This window comes from Ambystoma mexicanum, chromosome 14 (genome assembly GCF_040938575.1).
Source record: "Ambystoma mexicanum isolate Mex_15411 chromosome 14, UKY_AmexF1_1, whole genome shotgun sequence".
In the NCBI taxonomy this organism is placed as follows: Eukaryota; Metazoa; Chordata; class Amphibia; order Caudata; family Ambystomatidae; genus Ambystoma; species Ambystoma mexicanum.
Window position 1 is genome coordinate 175,388,583 of NC_090940.1, and position 21,208 is coordinate 175,409,790.

At 53.4% G+C, this 21,208-nt stretch overlaps 1 protein-coding gene across 2 annotated transcripts in view; it reads right to left on the bottom strand.

Annotated features, from left to right (window-relative positions):
* NUSAP1 (nucleolar and spindle associated protein 1) overlaps window positions 1-21,208 on the bottom strand; it is a 449,447-nt gene that overhangs the window by 20,085 nt on the left and 408,154 nt on the right. The window lies entirely within an intron of this gene.

The following is a 21,208-nucleotide window of genomic DNA, read 5'->3' on the forward strand; positions in this document are numbered from 1 at the left end:
ACATGGTGGAGGAGGGTGACGCTTCCTCTTCTTACGCGGAGGCTGGTCAGCTGCATGTGTTGGAGGCAACCTTTGCTGGATCTCTGTCACTACGATGTGGAGAGTTTACATGATGTCCATGGATATGTCCCTCGGCTGTGGAGGGAATGATGAGTGCTAGGCTCTGTGCTGCTGTCGTCCTCGTGTACTGTATGGACGGACAGACTGACGCTTTCTCGCCCCCCCCCCCTTTCCCTCAGGAGGGCTGTGTTTACCGGGATGTGAACTGGTCCTTTCCCCACTACAGGAGTGCCCGCAGTCTTCGCTGCTGCCTCAGCTGCCGTGTCGGCCTGGGAGGCAGGGATACTCTGTACTGTAGGGACCCCCCTCGTCAGGTTGGTCCCACACGCTGTATCAGTTGCTGCAGAGGATGTCGATGAAGAGGTGGACAGTGACTTCAGCTACACCGGGTGAGCCTGCTGTGAGGCCTTCTGCTCTTCCTCTGGCCTTTGTTTAACAGATTTGTCCCGTAACTTGGCCGAGGTGGAGGACTTCCTCTTTGAGGAGGAACCCGATGGCAGTATGGCCGAGGTGGCGGACAAAGATGGCGATCTATCCGACCTGGGACCAGCATCAGCGGCAAACCTGGCGGAATCGGCCATGCGGTTCTTGGCCTTGTCTTGGACCCCTACGCATGGGGCGTCCTCAAAAGGACTTAGGCCGCCTCCTGGAGGGCAACCGCTCCTCGGACCGACCGGTTCTGGGTAAGGCATGACCCTGCTTTGAGGAGGGGTCAGGGGGCCATGCTCGACTTTAGCCATGCCACCAGCCTGCTATACCCGTCTTTCTTTCGTTTTCATTGTGAAGCCCACGCATATCTCGCACCCATTCTCGTTGTGGTCCAGGTGCAGGCAGCACAGACACTTTTGATGTTTCTCCTCCACAAAGACGTTCCTTACCTCGCATTGGGTTCAGGGTCTGATAAGGGTCCTTCCCTTCTTTTTTTCCTCCGTCATGTTTGGACGGTGTGTAAGTAGGCCAAGTTGGCCTTCCAGAAGCGCGAACAACCGCCCTTGAGGGGCGAACAACTGCACCGACAACGGATCCCTGTTGCCGGCCGATGAAGATAGGAGCACAAGGGCTCCAATGGAACACAAATAGAACTTTTCCATGAAAAAACATGGAAAAAAGTACAGAAATAGCTGAGAGAGCAACTCGAGGACTCCTAACACAAACGTGCGGTTCCAATCTGAAGATGGCTGCCAGAGGCGGAGCTTAGGTAGACGACTGTCATTGGATGGGGGCAGTATGACCCAGAGGACAACTATTGGTTTAGAAGATAGGGAACAAGTTACTTACCTGTAACTGCTCCCCAGCATGGTTCTGGCATGGATTCACATGCTCATGAATAAACAATATCCATACAGTACATCATTACACAACCACGGGAGGTAGCAAGGCTCAACAGAAGCTAAGATATGTCTGTAACAAGCGCCACGATGCCCACGGGCTGTTGCACGCTCTACAAATCCGAATAAAATAAATATTCCCCGTCATGCCGGGAATCCTCTGTAAAAGAAAATACAGTTTCACTTTCACATTGTCTTTCTCCTATAAAACAATCACTAAGCTCTGGTCATGCTGCCCCCAGCCAATGACTGCCCTCTCCCTAAGCCCTTTCTCTAGTAGCCATCTTCAGATTTAGTAGCACGTAAAGTGGCAGTATGACAAGAAGAGCCGCAGAGTGGCAGGAGGGAAGGTTCACATGTGAATCCATGCCAAAACCATGCTGGAGAACAACAGTTACAGGTAACGTGTTCCTTCTCCAGCATGGAGTCTGGAATGGATTCACATGCTCATGAATAAACAATACATAGCAGTACATGATTACACAACCACGGGAGGTGGCAAGGCTCAACAGAAGCAATTACTCTTACCTCCGGAATAGGCTCACCTTCAAGCTAACAGGTTGCTTAGCACTGTTTGGCTGACCCTGGACTCCTCTCTAGAATGCCCGTCAACGCAATAGAATCCTGTGAAGGTGTGCGTAGACCCCCACGTAGCAACCCTGCAGATGTCCAGCAGGGGTACACCAGACAAACGCTGTTGTCGCAGCGATCGCTCTGGTGGAATGGGCTCTCGGACGGCCGGGCAGCGATCAGTTTGCCAACCAGTGACAGTGCATGATACAGCAGGAGAGCCACTTGGAAATGGAAGTCTTGGACAAAGCTTTCCCATGGTTCACAGGACCAAAGTTCACAAAAAGTTGAGACGTCTTCCGGAAACACTTTGTGCGAGCCACATCCAGCGAATGCAAAGTCCTTTCAGCCGGTGACAAAGGTTTCGGAAAGAACACAGGCAACACCAAAGGCTTGTTGAGGTGGAATTCCGACTGAACCTTCGGCACAAAGGAGGGTTGCGTCCACATCACCACCCTTTTTGTCATGAAAAGTCAGATAAGGTGCTTGCAGCACAGGGCCTGGTTCTCACCTACCCTCCTGACAGAGGATGGCCATGAGAAAAGCGGTTTTCCACGAACTGAACTTCAGAGGGGCTTAATGCATAGGTTCGAAGGGGCACCCCCCCATGGGCCTCGTCAGTACCACGTTGAGTTCCCACGCCGGGGCAGGCGCCTTCACCGGCGGGAACAATCAAAAACAGTCCTTTTAGGAACTCCTAAAGACCGTCCCGGGGGCCTGGTGTAGCGGGAGATAGCCACCAGATGCACTTTGATGGACTTCGATGCAGGCCCCGCCTTAGCCAAGGACAACAAGTACGGAAGGATCTGCGGAGCCATGACCCTCAGAGGGTTGATCTACTGCGTCGGGCCCAACGGGCAAAACATTTCCACTTGTGCACATACCACTTAAGATCAGACAACGCTCTGGCCCTGGCAAGGACCTCCCTGCACTCTCCCAGAAACTAGTACCCATCAAACTCAAAGGCTGCAGGAGCCAGGCCTTCAATTTCAGCGATCCTAGGTCATGTTTTAGGATTGTGCCTCCTTCTCTGGCGAGCAGATCCCCGACCACTGGTAGCTTGACTGGAGGTGAAGTTGACAGGCTGAGAAGATCCGAGTACCAAATCTGCCTCGGCCACGGCGGGGCGACGAGGATCATTCGGCATAGGCACCGTTTGAGTTGATAAATGGCTTGCAGCAGGAGAGGCAACGGCAGGAACAGGCCTTCCCACAGGAAGGAAAACACGTCCCCATGCTCTCTGGCTGGTGGAACCTGCTGGCGAATCTCTGACACTTGGAGTTTGTTGCCGTCGCAAACAGGTCGATCTGGGGTCTGCCCCACTTGAGAAGAGGCTGTCAACTTGATCCTGTCGAAGCTCCCACTCGTGGCAAGAGCGCAGCTCCCTGCTGTGGGAATCAGCAATTGTGTTCTTGACTTCCGCCAGGTCAAACGGAATGAGGAACATCCCCTGGGCTACAGCCCAATGCCACAAGTCCTGCGCCTCTCTGGAGAGCGCTGGGGATCTGGTAGCCCCCTGCCTCCTGATGTAGAACACTGTGGTGGTATTGTCTGTGAAGACCCTCAAAACCTTGCCCTTGAGGGACGGAAGGAACAACTTGAGGGCCCAAAACACTGCTCGCAGTTCCAGGACATTGATGTGGAGATGCCTCTCCTCCGGTAGCCACAGGCCTCTGGCGTGATGGAGTCCGGTGTGGGCTCCCCAGCCTTCCAGGAAGTGTCTGTGGTGACCGTCTCCTGGTATGGGGGGCTCTGGAAATCCGTGGCCCCAGAGATGGTGGAGTGCATACCCCACCACCTTATTGCTCGACAGAACTCCTTGTCGAGAACAATCCAGTCTGCAAAGCTTCCCGATACCTGGATCCACAAGCGTCCAGGAATTCCTGAAGGTGTCGCATCCACAACTTGCAGAGTCTGATCAGGTAAATACACAACATCATGCCGAGCAGTTACTTGATGGCCCGTGCTGTGGCGGTCTACAGTGCCAACAGCCATTGGACCTTGCCCAGTATGGCCGCTATTCTCTCCTCCGAGGGAGCTGCCAAGCAGGAGTGTGTTGAGCCTGGACCCCAGGAACAGCGCGTTCTGCAAATGAATCAAGCAGCACTTTGGATAGTTCATGGAGAACCCCAGATCAGTCAGCAGCCAGACGGTCCTCTCCGTTTGTTCGACAGCAACTTCCATTGACTTGGCACGGATGAGCCAGTCGTCGAGGTACGGGTACACGTTATGTTAGGCATACTTTTAGAGCGCATGTTTCCCAAAAGGCATCTTGGCGTTATAGGAGGGAGATCTAATTTACAATAACCAGATAGTTAGAACAGATGGGTTTTTAGTTCCTTTCTAAAGGCAAGGTGGTTTCCAAGATTCTTCAAATACAGCGGCACACTGTTCCAAAGTCTGGGGGCGACAACAGAGAAAGCCCCCCAGAGCGGGCATGTTGAAACACAGGGACAGTGAGAAGACCAGCTGAGGCCGAACGCAGAGACTGCATCGGCAGATAACGAGAAAACTTTGCGCACAGGTATTCAGCTCCTTGAGCCTCAAGAGCACGATGGACCAAACATAGGGTTTTGAAAACAATGTGCTGAGCTACCGGTAGCCAATGGAGTGAGCGCAAGACCGGGGATATATGGGCACCATAAGGAGAGCCAGTGGCTACCCGGGCCGCCATATTTTGTAGCTGTGGTAATCACAGGATAAGACCTTTTGGTTGAGAAAAATAGAGGGACTTACAATAATCTAATCGACTCAACACAATTGTAGCCACAACCGGGGGATGAAGGTGTATAGGAACAAGAGGGAAAACCTTTCTAAGGATACGAAAATGGTAGTGAACTGCTTTGCAGACCGCGGCAACCTGGGGCTCCATAGAGAGTAGCTGAAAATGTAACCCCCAAATTCCTCACCTCATCGGCCAGGGCCAGAAGGGGACCCAAAGAAGCGGGCCAGAAAGAAGAAACCCAATGTGAAGGATTGGGAGGGGAACCCAACACCAGCACCTCAGTCTTGTCCCCATTCAACTTCAGCCATTTGCTGTTCATCCATTCTCTGACGGCTGACAGACATCCCCTTAGACGCGACATCTCAGCCCGATCGAGATCTAATCGGAACAGGATTTAAGTGTTGTCAGAGTAGGAGTAACATCTGACACCGAAGGAGCGGATGAGGCATACAAGAGGCCAGATGTAAATATTGAAGAGAATGGGGACAAGGCAGAGCCCTGTGGGACACCACAAAGGAGTGAAAAGATAGCGGAAAGAAACAGGGAAAGCAAAAAAGTCTGGGTTCTATCGGCCAGGAATGACGTAAACCAAGCGTGAACCTGGCACGAAATTACGACTTGGGTCAGGCGGTCGAGTAGGATGGGGTGGTCGACAGTATCGAATGCCGCTGACCGATCTAACGAAATCAGGGCTCCCACCAGCCTGCCTATATCGTCCAGAACCGAGACCAGGACACACTGTTCCCCGACCTGGCCTGAACCCAGACTGGGCGGGACCGAAAAGCCCAGTAGACTCCATAAAAGAGGCAAGAAGCGGGGAAACCAGAGATTCAAAAAGTTTCATGGAGAATGGTAAGAGTGAAATAGGGCGATAGTTTGATGACACCAAAGGATCAAGTGTTTTTTTTTTTTTCCTTTCTTTTTAGCAGTGGGATCACTTTGGCTGCTTTAAATTCGGGGGGAAAATAGCCAGTTTGACAAGAGTGGTTCACTGCTGCTGTTACCTCAACAAGCAGTTCAGAAGAGGAGTCTCTCATGACAGGCAAAGGAATGGCATCAGAGGGGGAGCCGGACTTGATGCGGCTGATGTCAGTGTGGATATTGGACTAAGTAAACAGAGGGAAGGTAGACCATCCCTCAGAAGGTGGCAGATTAACATAGGTGGAGGACCTAGAAGTGGTTAGACAATCAGCCAAGGGACATGTATCCCTTGTAGACACAGATGGGCCACCACTGGTGCCAAGCACTCCGTAAACACCCTGGGCGCCGACTTCAGACTGAAGGGAAGGACCTTGAATTGTTAGTGCTTTCCCTGTACGACGAAGTGCAGCAACTTCTGATGCTTCTCGTGAATGGGGACGTGGAAGTATGCGTACTCCAGATCCAGCGACGTCAGGAAGTCTCCTTCCTCCAGTAGGCCGAGCGCGTCCTACAACGTGACCATCCTCAATTTTTGGGACTTGAGGTACTTGTTGAAACGCTGCAGGTCGAGAATGGGCTTCCAGCCCCCTGTCTTCTTTTTTACCAAGAAGTATCTCGAGTACACTACGGTGCCCCAGTCTCGCTTTGGAACCAGCTCTATCGCCCTTTTCCTTAACATGGCCCATACTTCCTGCTGGAATTGTAGAGTGTGTCCGTGGGCAAGAACATCCTGCACCCATCGGTCGGTGGAGATCTTTAACCACCGCTGACTAAGCCTGCCAGCCGGCCTCCCACCAGGGTGGATGGGTGGGGGCCAGACGTCCTGAGCCGTTCAATCCTGCTTCGGGGCCTGCGCGACGCCTTGGGAACCACCCCTGTAGGCCTCCTGGGTCATGGAACGGGAGGGCTGGCGGTAAGAGGATGATCTCTGGCCAAAACCCTTCGCGGACCTGCCGGATTTCCATCCTTAGGCACGAAAGGAAGGACGATGTTGCTGAAGCGTGCCGAGGGCACTTGCCGTCTTCATGTCGGTCTTGATGGCTTGCAATGATTCGTCAACGGCCTTCCCAAAAGGATTGTCCCTGTCGAAGGGCATGCCCAGGGCACTCGTCTGAACTTCCTGCCGAAAGTTGGTGGCTTTCAACTAGCCATGATGACGGAGGCAGACACCATTCCCCATCTGTCAGAACCCTGTGTCCGCGATGTCCGGGCCACGGTGATGGCATGGTCCGATGCCACCTCACCCCCACTGGAGGATCTCCAGCGCCTCAACCCATTTGTCGTCCAGCAGTGGGGCCATCTTACACCATAGCACCCGATCGTATCTGGCCAGGATCGCCAGCGCATTTGCTGCCTTGACCGTCGTCGCCGCTGAGTAGATCACCTTTCTACTCAGAGCATCCAACTTCTTCCCCTCGCTGTCCGGAACAGAGACCGAGGATGAGGGATTGGAAGATTTCTTCCTTGTAGCCGCCAAGACCAGAGTCTGGCGAGGGCTGTGACCGTAGGCACTTGGGTGCAGACTCTGGCACACAGTACTTCTCCAGCCTGTCTTTCGCCGGGGCTGAAGCAGGGTTCCTCATCAGCGCCAGGCCCTCATCCCAAATGTCATCCAGGAAGGGCACCGCCAGAATGGTCTTCCTCTTGGCTTACCGGCGTTGCCTTCCTTCTTGGTCTCTTCTGCTGTCAGCTGACCATGGCTTGGAACGATCCCACTTCGCCCGGGGGAGAAGCCCTCAGCTGCGGGCAAACGCAGCAGTCATCTGTATTCGTCGTCGCTGTGTCCGACCCCATATCCCTAGGCATGTGCAGTAGTTGATGAGGCACCGTAGGGTGCTGCTTCCTCTTCTTCGCCAGCAGAGGCCCTGGGGCCGGCGGCATCCTCTTCTGAATCTCTGACACCGGCATGTGGAGAGTAAAAAGGATGTCCAGCGATACGTCATTGGGTGGTGTCAGGGGTGGGGCTAGCCTTGCTGGGCCCAGTGCCCACATCTGCATTCATGTCGTCCCCCCCTCGGCGTTTACGCCGTCATCTTCCTCAGCGTTTACGCTGTCATCTTCCGCAGCATTAACGCCGTAGTCGTTCCCCACGTCCTCGTGGGTGCTAGCAGCAGAACTGGAGGCAAAGACCGGAGGGAGCATGTCCCTGATCACATCCTTGAGGATGACGCCTATCTGTGGGGACCTCATCAATGTGAGGAACCTTTCAAAAAACCTGTCCTCACAGGCCGGTGGGGAGCCTGGGCGTAGGAGCTGGGCCCTGAGGTTGCAGAGGCCTGGGCACTCTCTGCCTTGCTGCATGCGGGGTGCATCTCTCCTGTGACGCCGAAGGATACGCTGCAGGCCACGTGACTGGTGAAGACCAGTCCCACCTAGAAACTCGTTCCCCTACCTGCTCCCCGAATGGACATGTGTCGGGACGCTTGCCCCGCTGGGCCCAACCTCTTCCTGGACTCTTGGCGGTGGAGGTTGAGGCCTACCCTGCACCTCAGGCCGGGGCCTGGTAGACGTTGTTCCCTCTGCTGTGTTGCCGGCAATGCTGCGTACTGGCGCCCCCTCATACATTTGTCCGGTAGTAGGGCGTAGCCAGTCGGGTGGAAGCCCGGTAACAGAACCTTGCAGTCCCTCAGCGACTTCACTGGTAGGATCTCGTGACCCCCCTCGGCCTGGAGGCCGGTAGCTGTAGCAGCCTCAGTACCTGTGCTGGTGTTAGGATCTGAACGGTCCGTCCCTCTGACGTTTCCTGGGGCAGGAGTCGCCCTTGCGGGGTGCGGATGAAAACAGTGGAACTACACCTTGGACCTTGACTTGTGTCTGACTAAGTCCTTTGAAGGTGACCTTCCGAAAGGCTCTCTCCACCGAGCTAACCTGTTCTTCAGAGCATGTGGTGTAAGCACGTCACACGTGGTACATCCCTCCCAGCTGTGGGTGGGGCCAAGGCAGCGGAGGCAAAGAGCGTGGGGGTCGGGCATTGGGAAGAGCCCCTCGCAGGCCGGACACCTGCTGAAGCCCAATGACGTCGACATGCGCCAGGGGAGGGGCGTGGCGACAGAGGAGTCTGAATAAAAGAATGAAGACAAAGATACTATTCCGGGGAAGAGCGCATGGAATTACTAGCCAAGGCATAACCCAGGAGCGCAGGTGAAATCGGTCAGTTCCCGTTGCCCCTGAAAAGATGACTGAGGAGTAGCGCCAGTGGGCGGAGTCAGGGGAGTGCATGCTCCCAGGGCCGAAGGAGATTTCTTTCTGGTGAAAAAGGTTCCGCCTCCTGTCCCTAGCGAGGGACACTCATACAGTATGGAGGAAAGGGGACGGGACGTAGAAGTAGAGTAGGAGTACTCATAATATTCAAGATATAAGTTGGTTGTCAGACACAGACTGTCAAGTTTGTGTGAGAAAGGCAGAGGGGGAATATCTGAAGGAAACAGAACATCTTTAAACAGGACTGTGAAGAGAAGAAAGCCTGAAGAGGAGTGGAAACCCCCAACTCAACTAAATGAACAGATTCAAGTGATATCCAAGAACTAGCACGATTCTATATTGAAGAAAGTTTGCTGAGAAAGCAGCACCAGGAGAAGGAAGTCATTCTCCTGGACTTTAGTTATTTTGATATTAGTGGTAGGGTCAGAGTAGCTAAGAAGTGGACAGACTTTTGGACTTCACAACTGACAGACCAGCACTCCAGTTAGTTGTGTGTGGGGGCTGGGGTCTTTTAGAACTTGCAGGGAACCAGGCTGCCAATCACTACAGCAGACAAACAAGTTACTTACCACTGGTAACATTCTTTCGACTGGATGTTCCTCCCACGTATTCCTCATCTTTGATATACGATATCCAGCTTCAGCGGCTTTGGAAATATATTTAGGCAGAGGGTGCTGTGCGTCGATGCAGTCAACTAGATGTCCCTCGAGGGCCTCTGTCTCGAGGATGTCATCTAAGGCATATATAGCATGTGCAGCGCCCGTTGGCTTCAGTTCTGTTTTTCTTACAGTAGAAACCACCCTAATAATGGAGAGAAGGTCCGCGTCCGCTGACAGCTTGATGGGAGGGGACGTTGACAAGTCCAGAAGGTCCGGGGACCAGATCTGCCTCGACCACGCCGGTGCGACGAGGATCATCCTGCACCGGGACCTCTTGAGCTGGCTGATGAGTCGAAGCAGCAACGGCAACGGAGGGAACGCATACAGGTATAGGCCGTCCCAGGGGAACGAGAACGCATCGCCCATGCTTCTCGGCTGGGGAAACCTGCTGGCGAACCTCTTGCACTTCGAGTTCGTCGCTGTTGCGGACAGGTCGATTTGGGGTTTGCCCCATCGTCGGAAGAGTAGATCCACCTGATCCTGGCGCAGTTCCCACTCGTGACACGCGCGCAGCTCCCTGCTGAGTGAGTCGGCGATGGTGTTGCTTTCTCCTGCCAGGTGGAAGGGAACCAGGAACATCCCCATGGCGACCGCCCAGTGCCACAGATCCTGTGCCTCCTTGGATAGAGCTGGGGATCTGGTGCCTCCCTGCTTCCGTATGTATAACATTGTCGTGGTGTTGTCCGTGAAGATACGCACCACCTTGCCCTTGAGCGACGGGAGGAACGATTTGAGAGCCCAGAACACGGCTCGGAGTTCCAGGACGTTGATGTGCAGGAGCCTCTCCTCCGGGAGCCAGAGGCCTCTTGCGTGGAGATCTCCGGTGTGGGCGCCCCAACCTTCCAGGGAGGCGTCTGTCATCAGCGTCTCCTGGTACGCCGGCGTCTGAAAGTCCTTGCCCGCCGTGAGGTGCGCTCGAACGCCCCACCACTGAATCACCCGCCGGAACACCTCGTTGAGGGGGACCCTGTCTTCGAAGGTGCCCGTCGCCTGCCTCCAACGGGCGTCGAGAAATTCTTGAAGAGGGCGCATCCGTAGTCTGCAGAGGCGCACCAGGTAGATGCAAGAGGACATCATCCCCAGGAGGGAATTGATGGACCTCACCCTGGCCATGTCCGTGGCAAGCAGGCGCTGCACTTTGCCTAGAATGGCCTTCGTCCGTTCTTCCGACAGGGCCGCCAGGCACCTCACTGTATCGAGCTTCCCTCCCAGAAACAGGGCCACCTGCGACGGAACCAGGTGGGACTTTGGGTAGTTTATGGCGAATCCCAGGTCTGTGAGTAGCTGGACGGTCCTCGCAGTGTGTTCGACGGCGAGTTCCCTCGTCCTTGAGCGGATGAGCCAATCGTCCAGGTAGGGGTAGACGTGAATCCCCTGCAGGCGCAGCCACGCCGCCACTGGTGCTAGGCACTTGGTGAAGACCCTGGGGGCCGACTTCAATCCGAACGGCAGTGCTCTGAATTGGTAGTGGCGTCCCTGGACGACGAACCTGAGGAACTTTCGGTGACTTCTGAGGATGGAAACGTGGAAGTATGCATCCTCCAGGTCCAACGACGATAGAAAGTCGCCTTCCTCCAGCTGTCCCAGTACGTGCTGGAGGGTGACCATCCTGAACTTTTGTGATCTGATGTATTTGTTCAAACGACGAAGGTCCAGGATGGGGCTCCAGCCGCCCGTCTTCTTCCTGACAAGGAAGTACCTTGAGTATACCCCGGAGCCTCTTCGGGACAAGCTCGATGGCGCCTTTCCTGAGCATCGCCCGTACTTCCAACAGCAGTTGCGGGACGTGATTTTCCTTCCTGGCCACAGGAGGAACGTGAGGGCACTTCTTCAGGAATTCAATAGTGTCCTCTTGCCAGGGTATCCAGCACCCAACGGTCGGTGGAGATGGACTTCCACACGCCGACGAAGTTCGTCAGCCGGCCTCCCACTGGGGTGCTTCGGTGGGGGCCCGAGACCACGGCCGGTTCAGTCCTGCTTGAAGGTGGCCACCTTGCCGACGAGGCGCTCCCTGCTTACCACGACCCCTGTAGGCCTCCTGAGACGAGGAGCGTGCCGCCTGGCGGTAGGACGAGCCACCGCTGGATCCCTTGGAGGCACCCCGTCTGCCTCCGGAGCTCTGAAAGGGCCGTCGTTGCTGAAGGGCTCCTAGGGCGCGGGCCGTCTGTGTCCGTTTTTATGGCTTGGAGGGATTCGTCCACCGCCTTCCCGAACAAGTTGCTGCCGTCGAACGGCATGTCCAATACCCTGGTCTGGACGTCCTGACGGAAGTCGGTCGCCCGGAGCCAACCCCGTCGTCGTAGGCAAACACCGTTGCCCAGCTGGCGGAACCCGGTATCGGCAATATCGGTTGCCACCGGTATGGCGTGGTCCGACGCCACCTCGCCCTCTTGCAGTATTTCCAGAGCCTCAGACCTCTTGTCGTCCGGCAGGAAGTCCAATATGGGGGCCAGCTTAAACCAGAGCTCCCTGTCGTAACGGGCCACGATCGCCAGGGCGTTGTCCGCTTTGATCGTCTTCGCCGCCGACGAAATGACCCGCCGCCCCATGGCGTCCAACTTCTTTCCCTCGCCGTCCGGCGGGGAATTCGACGTCGAGGCTCCTGACCCCGCCGCTTTCTTCTTCTTCGCCACCGAGACAACCGAGTCTGGCGTTGGCTGGGCCCTGAGGCACAGGGGAGCGGTTTTGGGGACCCGGTACTTCTTCTCGTACCGGTCCCGTTTGGCTGGTGCCGTGGAGGGGTTCTTGAGAACCGACAGGCCCTCCTCCCAGATGTTATTGATTAGGGGCACCGCGATGAGCGTCTTCCTCTTGGCCTCCCGGCGCTGATAGAGGAAACCTTCCTTTTTCTGCTCCTCCGGGCAGAGCTGGAACAATTCGGACGCCCTGGCGATCATGGCGTGGAATGAGCCAATCTCGTCGGGCAGCAAGTCCCGTGCGACGGGAGACTCGTTCCGTCGTCGTCGCCCTCAGAACCCGTCGTCGAGCCCAACGCACCGTCATCTCCCGACACGTGGGAGGATGAGGAGGGAACTGTAGGCCTTACGGGGGGCGAGGAGGAGAGGGTTGGGTCCTCCGTCGTTTGTTCTGAGGACTTCCCGAAGGGCCAGGTTGCGGGTCATCCGGCCGGGGCCGTGGGAATCTCGTCCTTATCTCAGAGCATAAGGACTGGATGGCAGACAAAATGGCCGCCGAGCCAACCTGAGGCCTACGATCCGGCTGCGCCGGAAGGGAAGGCCGCTCTTCCTCACCATCGTCGTCTTCCTCGGTTATCTCCCGAGGATCTTCCTGACGGGATCGAACCTTCTCGAATTGGACTTCGAGGTTCCTCACGGCCTCGGTCAGTTCCTCCTCTGAGCCTGACTCCGAGCTCGAGGAGGGCACCGTGCCCCCCCTCGCTTCTTTCATCATGGCGGCCACGACGATGGGCTGAAAAGAGGATTCCCTCCTTGGCGGCAGGGAAACTCTAGTCCCGGAGGCGGTCTCCGCTGGTGGTGTCTCTGCCGGCTTGGCCAGAGTCGCCGCGATAGCCTCGATAGAGGCCTTCGCCTGCTGGGTAGGGGCCTTGACCACCTTAGGTGCGTCCCGGGCCTTCTTCGGGGGGAGGGGCGATGCCTCGCTCCCCCTCTTCCGAGATCGGACGGGGCTTCTCCCGAAGCTTACCCGGGGTCTCAGACTTTCTCTTCCCCGAACCGGAGCGTTGGCTCGTGGTTGACGGTGCCGGGGAAGGTGCGCCCTGCCTGGCGACTGAAGAGCCCGACCTTTCGGCGCTCCCGGAGCCAGCGGACTCGCAGCGCTTGGCCTGGTGTTGGGCCCCCTGTCGCCGGGGCGCCCGCACAGGACTTAGAAGCCCGCTCGGACCCTTTCTTCTTCTCATCCGTCGAGCCCTTCTCCAACCAGCTTGCGAGACGGGATCGACGGTCCCTCATGGTCCGCTCCGACAAGTTCTTGCAGAACTGGAAGTCCTTCTCTACATGAGTCTTGTCCCCATGAAGACAGAGGCATCGCGAATGTTCGCCTTCCTTAAACACATTCTGCAGCCCGCATCCAGGGCAGCTGCGAAACAGCTTGGGTCCGGGCGACGAACTCGCATCTCGGGCCATCTCGAAGTAGGCCGCGAATCTTCTGGAATCCTCCAAGAAGTTGATTCGACGAAATCTTCACCCTTGAGGGGCGTAGGAAAATCCCGCAACGGGTAGCCGTTAACGGGAGTAGAAACGGTGGAGCTTGAGGCTCGATTAACCGAAAAAATGTGAAAATTCACCTGAAAAAGCGCGAAACAAGCAGTAAAAGTTTGAGAGCTAAGCACGAGGGCTCCCAACACTTGAACGTGCGGTAAAAATCTGAAGATGGCTGTCAGAGGCGGGGCTTAGGTAGAGGGCTGTCATTGGCTGTGGTCAGTATGACGCAGAGATCAGTGATTGGTTACTTCTACGAAAGACAGATCAGAAACGAAACTGATACTGATTTTTTCTTTACCGAGGATTCCCAGCCTGACGACAGGGAATATTCATGAGCATGTGAATCCATGCCAGACCCCATGCTGGAGAAGAACAGAATTCATTAAAGACAATTTTAAATGGAACAATATTCAGTTTAAGTTCAAGGCCTTCTAGTTTGGCTAAGTTAAGAAGTAGCTGCTGAATTTCAAGAGACTCAAGTAAGGAGGTAGAAAGATTTTCAGCCACTTCAACAGTCTTCTCTAGGAAATTATAAGAAAAGAACTAGGTATGATTCTTAACACTTTAGTTATGGATTTAAAGTCTTATTTCACCACATGACTAGTAAGTAATGTGAGGCCTTGTGTTGTTTATGTATTTACTGCAGGTTCAGTACCGGCTAGTCCTGACGCCATCTGACTGGTGTTTTTATGTTATCCACTTCCCCCTTTCCCTTAGGGGTGTAGTTAGCAGAGCTGAGTTTAATTTAGCTCTGAGAATTACATTTCAGGGGGATTGTTGGGGGCTCAACAGCTTCCGCGGACACAGGAATTTTCTCAGCCTGACAGACATCAAGAAGAGTTACCCGTGTCTTTTGTTATTTTCTCCACTTCCCCCTTTCCCTTTGAGTTGTTGAGATTTCTGCTGTTTTATTTCAGTAGTTGACTGCACAGCTCGGGGGGATTGTGGGGGCTCAGAAGCTTCTGCAGACACAGGTACAGGTGCGGACACAGGTACAGGACCGGACACCATGGACCGAGCGACCGTCCAGGGTGGCTCCCCAGCCCTCGAGCGAGGAATCTGCGCTGATGGTGGCCTATAGGTGGGCGGCTGAAAGGGCTTGCCCATCTGTAGGTTGCAGTCCCTGGACCAACATCCGTCTGGGTGGAGAGATGGAGGAACGTTGATCATCTCAGATTGAGAGCCCCGCTCCCGGTTCCATGAGGCCGCAAAGTGCAGCTGAATCCTCCTCATCCTCAATCTCGTGTGTGGGATGGCTAATAGGAGCCCGCCACCAAGAGACCCAGAGAGATGCTGTACCACCATGCCGAGGTCACCTCCCTGCTGAGGAAGTGGGTGGTGGCCCTCTTGATGGCTGAGATATTGTCCTCCGACAGAAATACCTTCTCGGAGCACGTGTCCCAGATGAGACCCAAGAATGTCAGTCTGCGTGGGCTGCAGCTGCGACTTCTTGAGATTGAGCGAGAAGCCCAGATCGTGCAGTGTGTTCATAAGGGCATGGGAAGAGTGGTGAACCGCTTCTGGAGATGTAGCCCTGACGAGCCAGTCGTCGAGGTATGGGTCTATGTGGAGGCCCTGCGCTCGAAGGAGGACAGTCACCATATTCATGAGCCTGGTAAAGACCCTGGGGGCTGAGTTGAGGCCAAAAGGGAGGACCTTGTATTGGAAATGGTAGCCCATGATTCTGAACCGTAGGAAAGAACAATGGGGCTGCCAAATCGGGACGTGTAGGTACGCGTCCTTCATATCTAGGGAGCACATCCAGTCTCCCTTGCACAATGTCTCTGCTATAAAAGCTGGCGTAACCATCCTGAATTTTTGTAGAGGTAAGGAGAGGTTGAGGGTGGAAAGGTCCAGCACAACTCTCAGGCCCGCCTGGTTCTTCTGAATGGCGAAAATCTTGGAGTAAAAGCCCAAGTCTTGCTGGGAGGCTGGGACTGCCTCCACTGCCTGGTTCTCTACGAGCAACCAGATCTCTGCCAGAAAAGTTGCTGTCCCAACTTGAGGGTGTGGAGGAGGTAGGAGAGGCTGGGATGGGTAGGCGGTACCCCATGGATACGACGGAGAGGATCCAGGTGTCCGGGCAATTCTGGTGCCAGTAATGTGCATAGAGAACAAGCCTTCCCCCCACTGGAGACCCGTGGACCCGGAGGGGTGTGTCATGCCTTCTTCACCTCAGAGGCTATCGCAGAGGAGGGGGACCAGAAAAAAACCCTCATCCTCCACCCCCTTTTTGTTGCTTGCGCCGGTTTTGAGACAGCGAGCGGTCAGGCTGCCTGGATCTCCGTTCGTGGAAGCCGGGGGAACCCTCCATACGTATGGCCCATGTCGGAGCGCTGCTGTGACAGGGTGTACAACTTGGGCATGGTCTTTGTCAAGATGGATAAAGACTTGGCTGTTAACGTTTTTTTTTGTCCAGCTCCTCGTCTGTGGTGGAGTGGAAGAGGTCCAGCACCCCCCCGCGAACGGCAGATCTAATATGCGTTCCTGGACATCCGGGTCGAATTCCGTGGCCCGGAGCCAGGCTGTCCTTCTCATGTCCATGGCCATACAGATGGCACGGCCAGAGGTGTCAATATGGGTGAAGGTGGATTCCATGAGGTCCTGCGCCACTAGCTTGGACTTAGCCAGTGCCGTCTTGAAAAGCGATTGGCTCTACGTAGGGAGTCTGCAATTTCCCTCCATGAACTTTGGTTTGAGGCCGCCAGCATGGCGTTGGTCTGACGAAGATGTAAGGAAGCGTTGGAATACAGCTTCTTCCCCATACGCCTCAAAGAGCATCTCCTCCTTGCCTAGTAGCGTCGCACCGTAGGAGGCTGAGGCCGACTGAGACTTGGAGTATAGTGATGCCGCAGCGATCACCGAGGAGTGTGGCTGAGGATGGGCGGATAGCAAGAGTGTATCTCCATCCATCTGCCCGTACTTGATGTCCAGGCATCGATTGACCGGCTGGACAGAGTGAGGCTTGAGCCAACCCTTTTTGGCCAGGGAGACTACATCGGTCTGCAGTGGAATTCCTGTTTTGGCAGAGGGGCATTGCGTGAGGCCTTCAGCCAGAACCTCACTCAGCCGGCTGCTCAACCTTAGGTTAGGGTAGGCCGAGATACACCGCCAGCCTGCAAGACGTTTGTGGAGGTCCCGGGCTGAGGATGGCGTGTCAGGATCTGCCTCCTACTCATCTGCATCCTGTGAGTCAGGAGGATCCTGCGTAGGTGGAGGAGTAGCGGGAGCCAGAGGCTGGTACAGAATCGCCTGGGGAGCCGGAGGCAGCGCCCGAGGAGGAGCCTGTGGTGCCGCTAGCATCGCAGGGAGCACGGTCCTGATGTCGTCCCTGAAGTTAGCCCCCATCCAAGGTGACTTCATGAGCCCGAGGAACCCCTTGAAGAACCCTTCTTCACAGGCCAGAGAGGTGGTAGGGGATACTGACTGGGTAGTGGGAGGCTGCTGAAGCCGCTGCATACCCTGCCCGTAAGGACGCAGTGGGAACCTGCCCAGCGCAAATGAAGAATAGCCTGTAGGCCGCGTACCTGGTTGAGGCCAGTTCCACCTTGACACTCGTTCTTTGCCGAACTCCCAGAATGGCGTTGGATGGGTGTCGATGTCTGGCGCGGCGGACATTTTGTCGAGCTGCCTGCCATGTGCTTGCATCGTGTTGCTTGGCTCGCTGGGCCCAGCCTCCTCCAAGACTCTTTGTGGATGACGAGGCCTACTCTGCTCCTTGGGCCTAGGCCCGGTAGGTGTGACACCCTCGGCCAGTGGGCCGGTACAGCTGCGTTTAGGCGTCCCCTCGGCAGTATTGCCGGTAGTAGGGCGTGGCCCCTCCGACATAATGCTGGTAAAAGGGAGGAGCCTCTCAGGTGGAGACCCAGTCAAAGAACCTTCTGGTCCCTCAGCACTGTCACTGGGAGGATCCGAGAATCCCTCGGCCGGTAGCTGCAGCAGCCTTGGTACAAGGACCTGAGCGGTCCCTCCCGCGTGGACGATTCCTTGGGAAGGAGTCTCCCTTGCGTGGTGCGATGGAAAGTAGAGGCCCTACCTTGGGCCTGGCTCGATGTTTCACGAAGTTCTTGAGGTCCTCTGGAGGAGACTTCTGGACGAGCTCCCTCCACCTGGCTAGTGTGGAAGTCGACATGCGCCAGGGACGAGCGTGACAGCTGAGGACCGAGTACCTGAATGATAAGAAAGACAAAAAAGACAAAGAAGTATCCACACATGGAATTACATGGCCAAAGCCAAACCCAGGAGCGCTGACGAATTCAGCCCGTTCCCCTCCATGCAGAAAAGCGGACTGGGGCGTGGCGCGCAGAGTCAGGGCAGCGTATGCTCCCAGGGCCGAACCCCTGCACGCCTCTAAATTTAAAGGGGAAGAAGGTTCCATCTCCCATCCCTTGGAAGGGATGCCCATGCAGTATGGAGGAACGGGGACGTAAGAGTAAGCCTTGGGGCTGATGCGGAGGGTCTTGAACTTGATCCTAGAAGCAACCGGGAGCCAGTGGAGCGATTCTAGGGCTGGAGAAATGCGGTCCCTGGGCTTGAGGCCAAGGATAAGTCTTGCAGTCCAATTCTGGATTAGTTGTAAGTGCGAAGGGAGGATAAAGGAAGATTGAGGAAGAGGCTGTTGCAATAGTACAGCTTAGAGAGGACCAGAGCTCTGGAGACTAGGAATATAAATGAGGCTCCCCATTCATGCACATTGTTCGGTAGAATTTAATTTCTGTGCAATATTCTCACTTGTGAGTCCCTTAGCACGTTTTGCTGGACTCTTGATCAATTCTCCCGACTGGGAACCCTTTTCAACCCTTTTGGTTGTATATTTTTCGAGTAATGCTTTCCTTCATCTTTTAAAAAGGCATCTGCAATTTAGCATTATCTCCAAATATCACAAAAATTGGCGGAAAAGCAAATTTTCGCTTAAAGCCTTAGGATAACTGCCGAACAATAGAAGGGAGAGTTCCGATCCGTAGGTTTTTTATAGACGCAAGGGGATAACCCTCAATTCATTAGCAGTAATAAGGTAGTCCAAAAAGTGTCCCTCTTGTTTGTTGCTTTCCCACAAAAATTTAAGGTGGGGTATCTCTCATTCAACCAGGAACAAAATCGCATTCAAGTCTTCCAATTTGCCCTGAAAAATCATGAAAAAATAGTCTATATAACGTTTCCATGTAGAGATGTTATTTTTAAAGGGGTTGCCCGCAGGGTATATATGCGCTTGTTCAAATAGGGGAACACAGATGTTCGCTATACTGTGCCCCAGAGCTGCGTCGGATATTTGTGCAAAAAATGTATCTTGCTAAACAGACTTTTTGTCAAATCAACTTCTGCCAGTTGAAGACTAAAACTCCCTGCACACCACCAAGATTACTGATTGCTAGCACATCAAGATTGTAATAAAAAAATTAATTTTTATTTTTTATTTTTTTATTGGCAAAATTAGCCTTTAAAAAAAGAAAAACGAAACAAAATCCAACTTTCAACATTTCATTTGTGCACACAAGTCCTCGTGTATTAATCTTAAAACTGTGCCTCGTCCCTCCCTTAACACCATAGGATCACACTCCTTATCATACCTTCAACCTGAAATACTGCACTTTATACCCAGTCAGAGCAAGTTCCCTTGTTTTTTATTGTTACAACAGCAATTTTTCTAAAAGTCAGAAAACGAATTAATGCAGTGTCTGATGGCTGGGTAAATTAGTGATGTTTTTTGCTCGCTGCCAATGTGGGGGTCTGCTTTGTAGGACACGGGCACAGAGTATGAATTCAGAAATACCTTTTTGTAGATCATACATTCATGAGGTGTGTTTGATTCCTTTCGGAGTTTACTGGAGGGATATACCTCTCTCCATCTCTCCCCGTTAGACAGGCGGCACAACACCACCCCCTAAGGTTATTTTGGGTCCGAAGGTTAGTTTAGTTCTACCTTTTAGGGACAGTGTCAGTTTAGTTGTTTCAGATTGAACCAAAGCAAAATGTGTGTGTATGCTTGTGTCAGCCGTGTGTGTTGAAAAAGAAAATGAAAAACCTGAACCTTGGAAGCACGTATTGAAGCAGCATTAAAAGGACAGCCACTGTGCACAGTAAAAGGGCAGCAGTTTGGGAGAAGAGGGCTCCCTGACCCCCCCCCCCTGAACCCCCGTCCTATTATCCCACAGCATACTTGTACTCTTGGAAATCCAGAAGATCGAATCAGAGGAAGCGACTGGAGGGGCGACTCAATTGACATTCTGCACCAGCTATGTGCAAGTCTGGAGAATGCATCTTGAAGGCATGGTATGTTCAAGTCTCCCCTTCCATTATACCTAAATCTTTACCCCACAGACACTCTGCTTTAACTGGATGATTCAGGGTCCCAGTCTTGGAAGGCCAACTCTATTACTCAATCAAATTAGGTTACTGACTGAAGACTTAATAGTTTCAAAATGTCAAAAAGATTGCGTCTATGGATGAAAACTGGGAGGGATTGCAGCCAAACAAGGCTTGCTAATTAACCTTCCATCCTCACCAAACTGCAGTAGACCCAAAAGGATGGGACCCACAGAAACTGTTAGTAGCCAATGTGTGAGACTCAAACTTACAAAGACTGGTTCAGCTCGGAGCTTCCTGTACCACGTTATGTAAAATGCATTCTACCACTTTCTTTTGTACATTTTGTTAGTTTCGCAACCAGTGGGCGTGAAGGCTGTTGGACTACTGCTCTTATCGATTTTTCAGCAACACTGCATAATTACTGGCAGAAATCGACAGGGAGTTCTGGAGATTCTTGCACAATCAGCACCAATAGCGAAAACTGAGATTCACAGGTTAGATGTGATACTTTCAACTGGGTGACATGGGGTTCTGGAAGCTTGCAAATCCAGGCCGTGCAACTTCTTAAAAATCACACTAGACCTGCAGAGTGCGTTCCTTAATTTACATTATCAATCCAACAAATTCACTCGCCAGATAGTGGCAGGTGACAAAATGTTTACCAATGCTTTTTGTAAAATGGTGCAGGTCACCAGAAACACTTTATTTGGTGCAATGCTGCAACACAAAATCCACCCATGCACAGTGAATTTTTTTTAAAATTACCTTTGGCAGTAAATGTCCAAAGTTTCAAACATTCCTATACTCGCCAGCGAGGTAGAGTACCATGCAAATGGTCCTCAACCTTCATAATATCTTCTCGCCAATGCGAGGGGGCTGGTGAGTTTTGTGATCCCTGAACTCAGTCGTTATCCAGCAGACTATATTGGCTCCTTGAGTATTTCTATTGACCCTGCCATTGAGCAGTGTAATTATATATGGTGTATCAGGAACGGATTACTGATGCACGCAGGACAACTGTTGGATGACCTGGCTTGAAATCCAGTTAGTTACCCAATGTTTTATTACTTTAACCTCATTTAATACTCCACTTTCTATTGGTGTTTTATTGATTTATAGTAATCCAACTAATTGTAATGAGGGAAGCTTTGCTGCATCTAGAAGAACAAGTTACTTACCCTTGGTACCGTTCTTTAGATTGGATGTTTCTCCCACATATTCCTCATCTTATGTTATCTCCATATCCTGCTTTAGCTG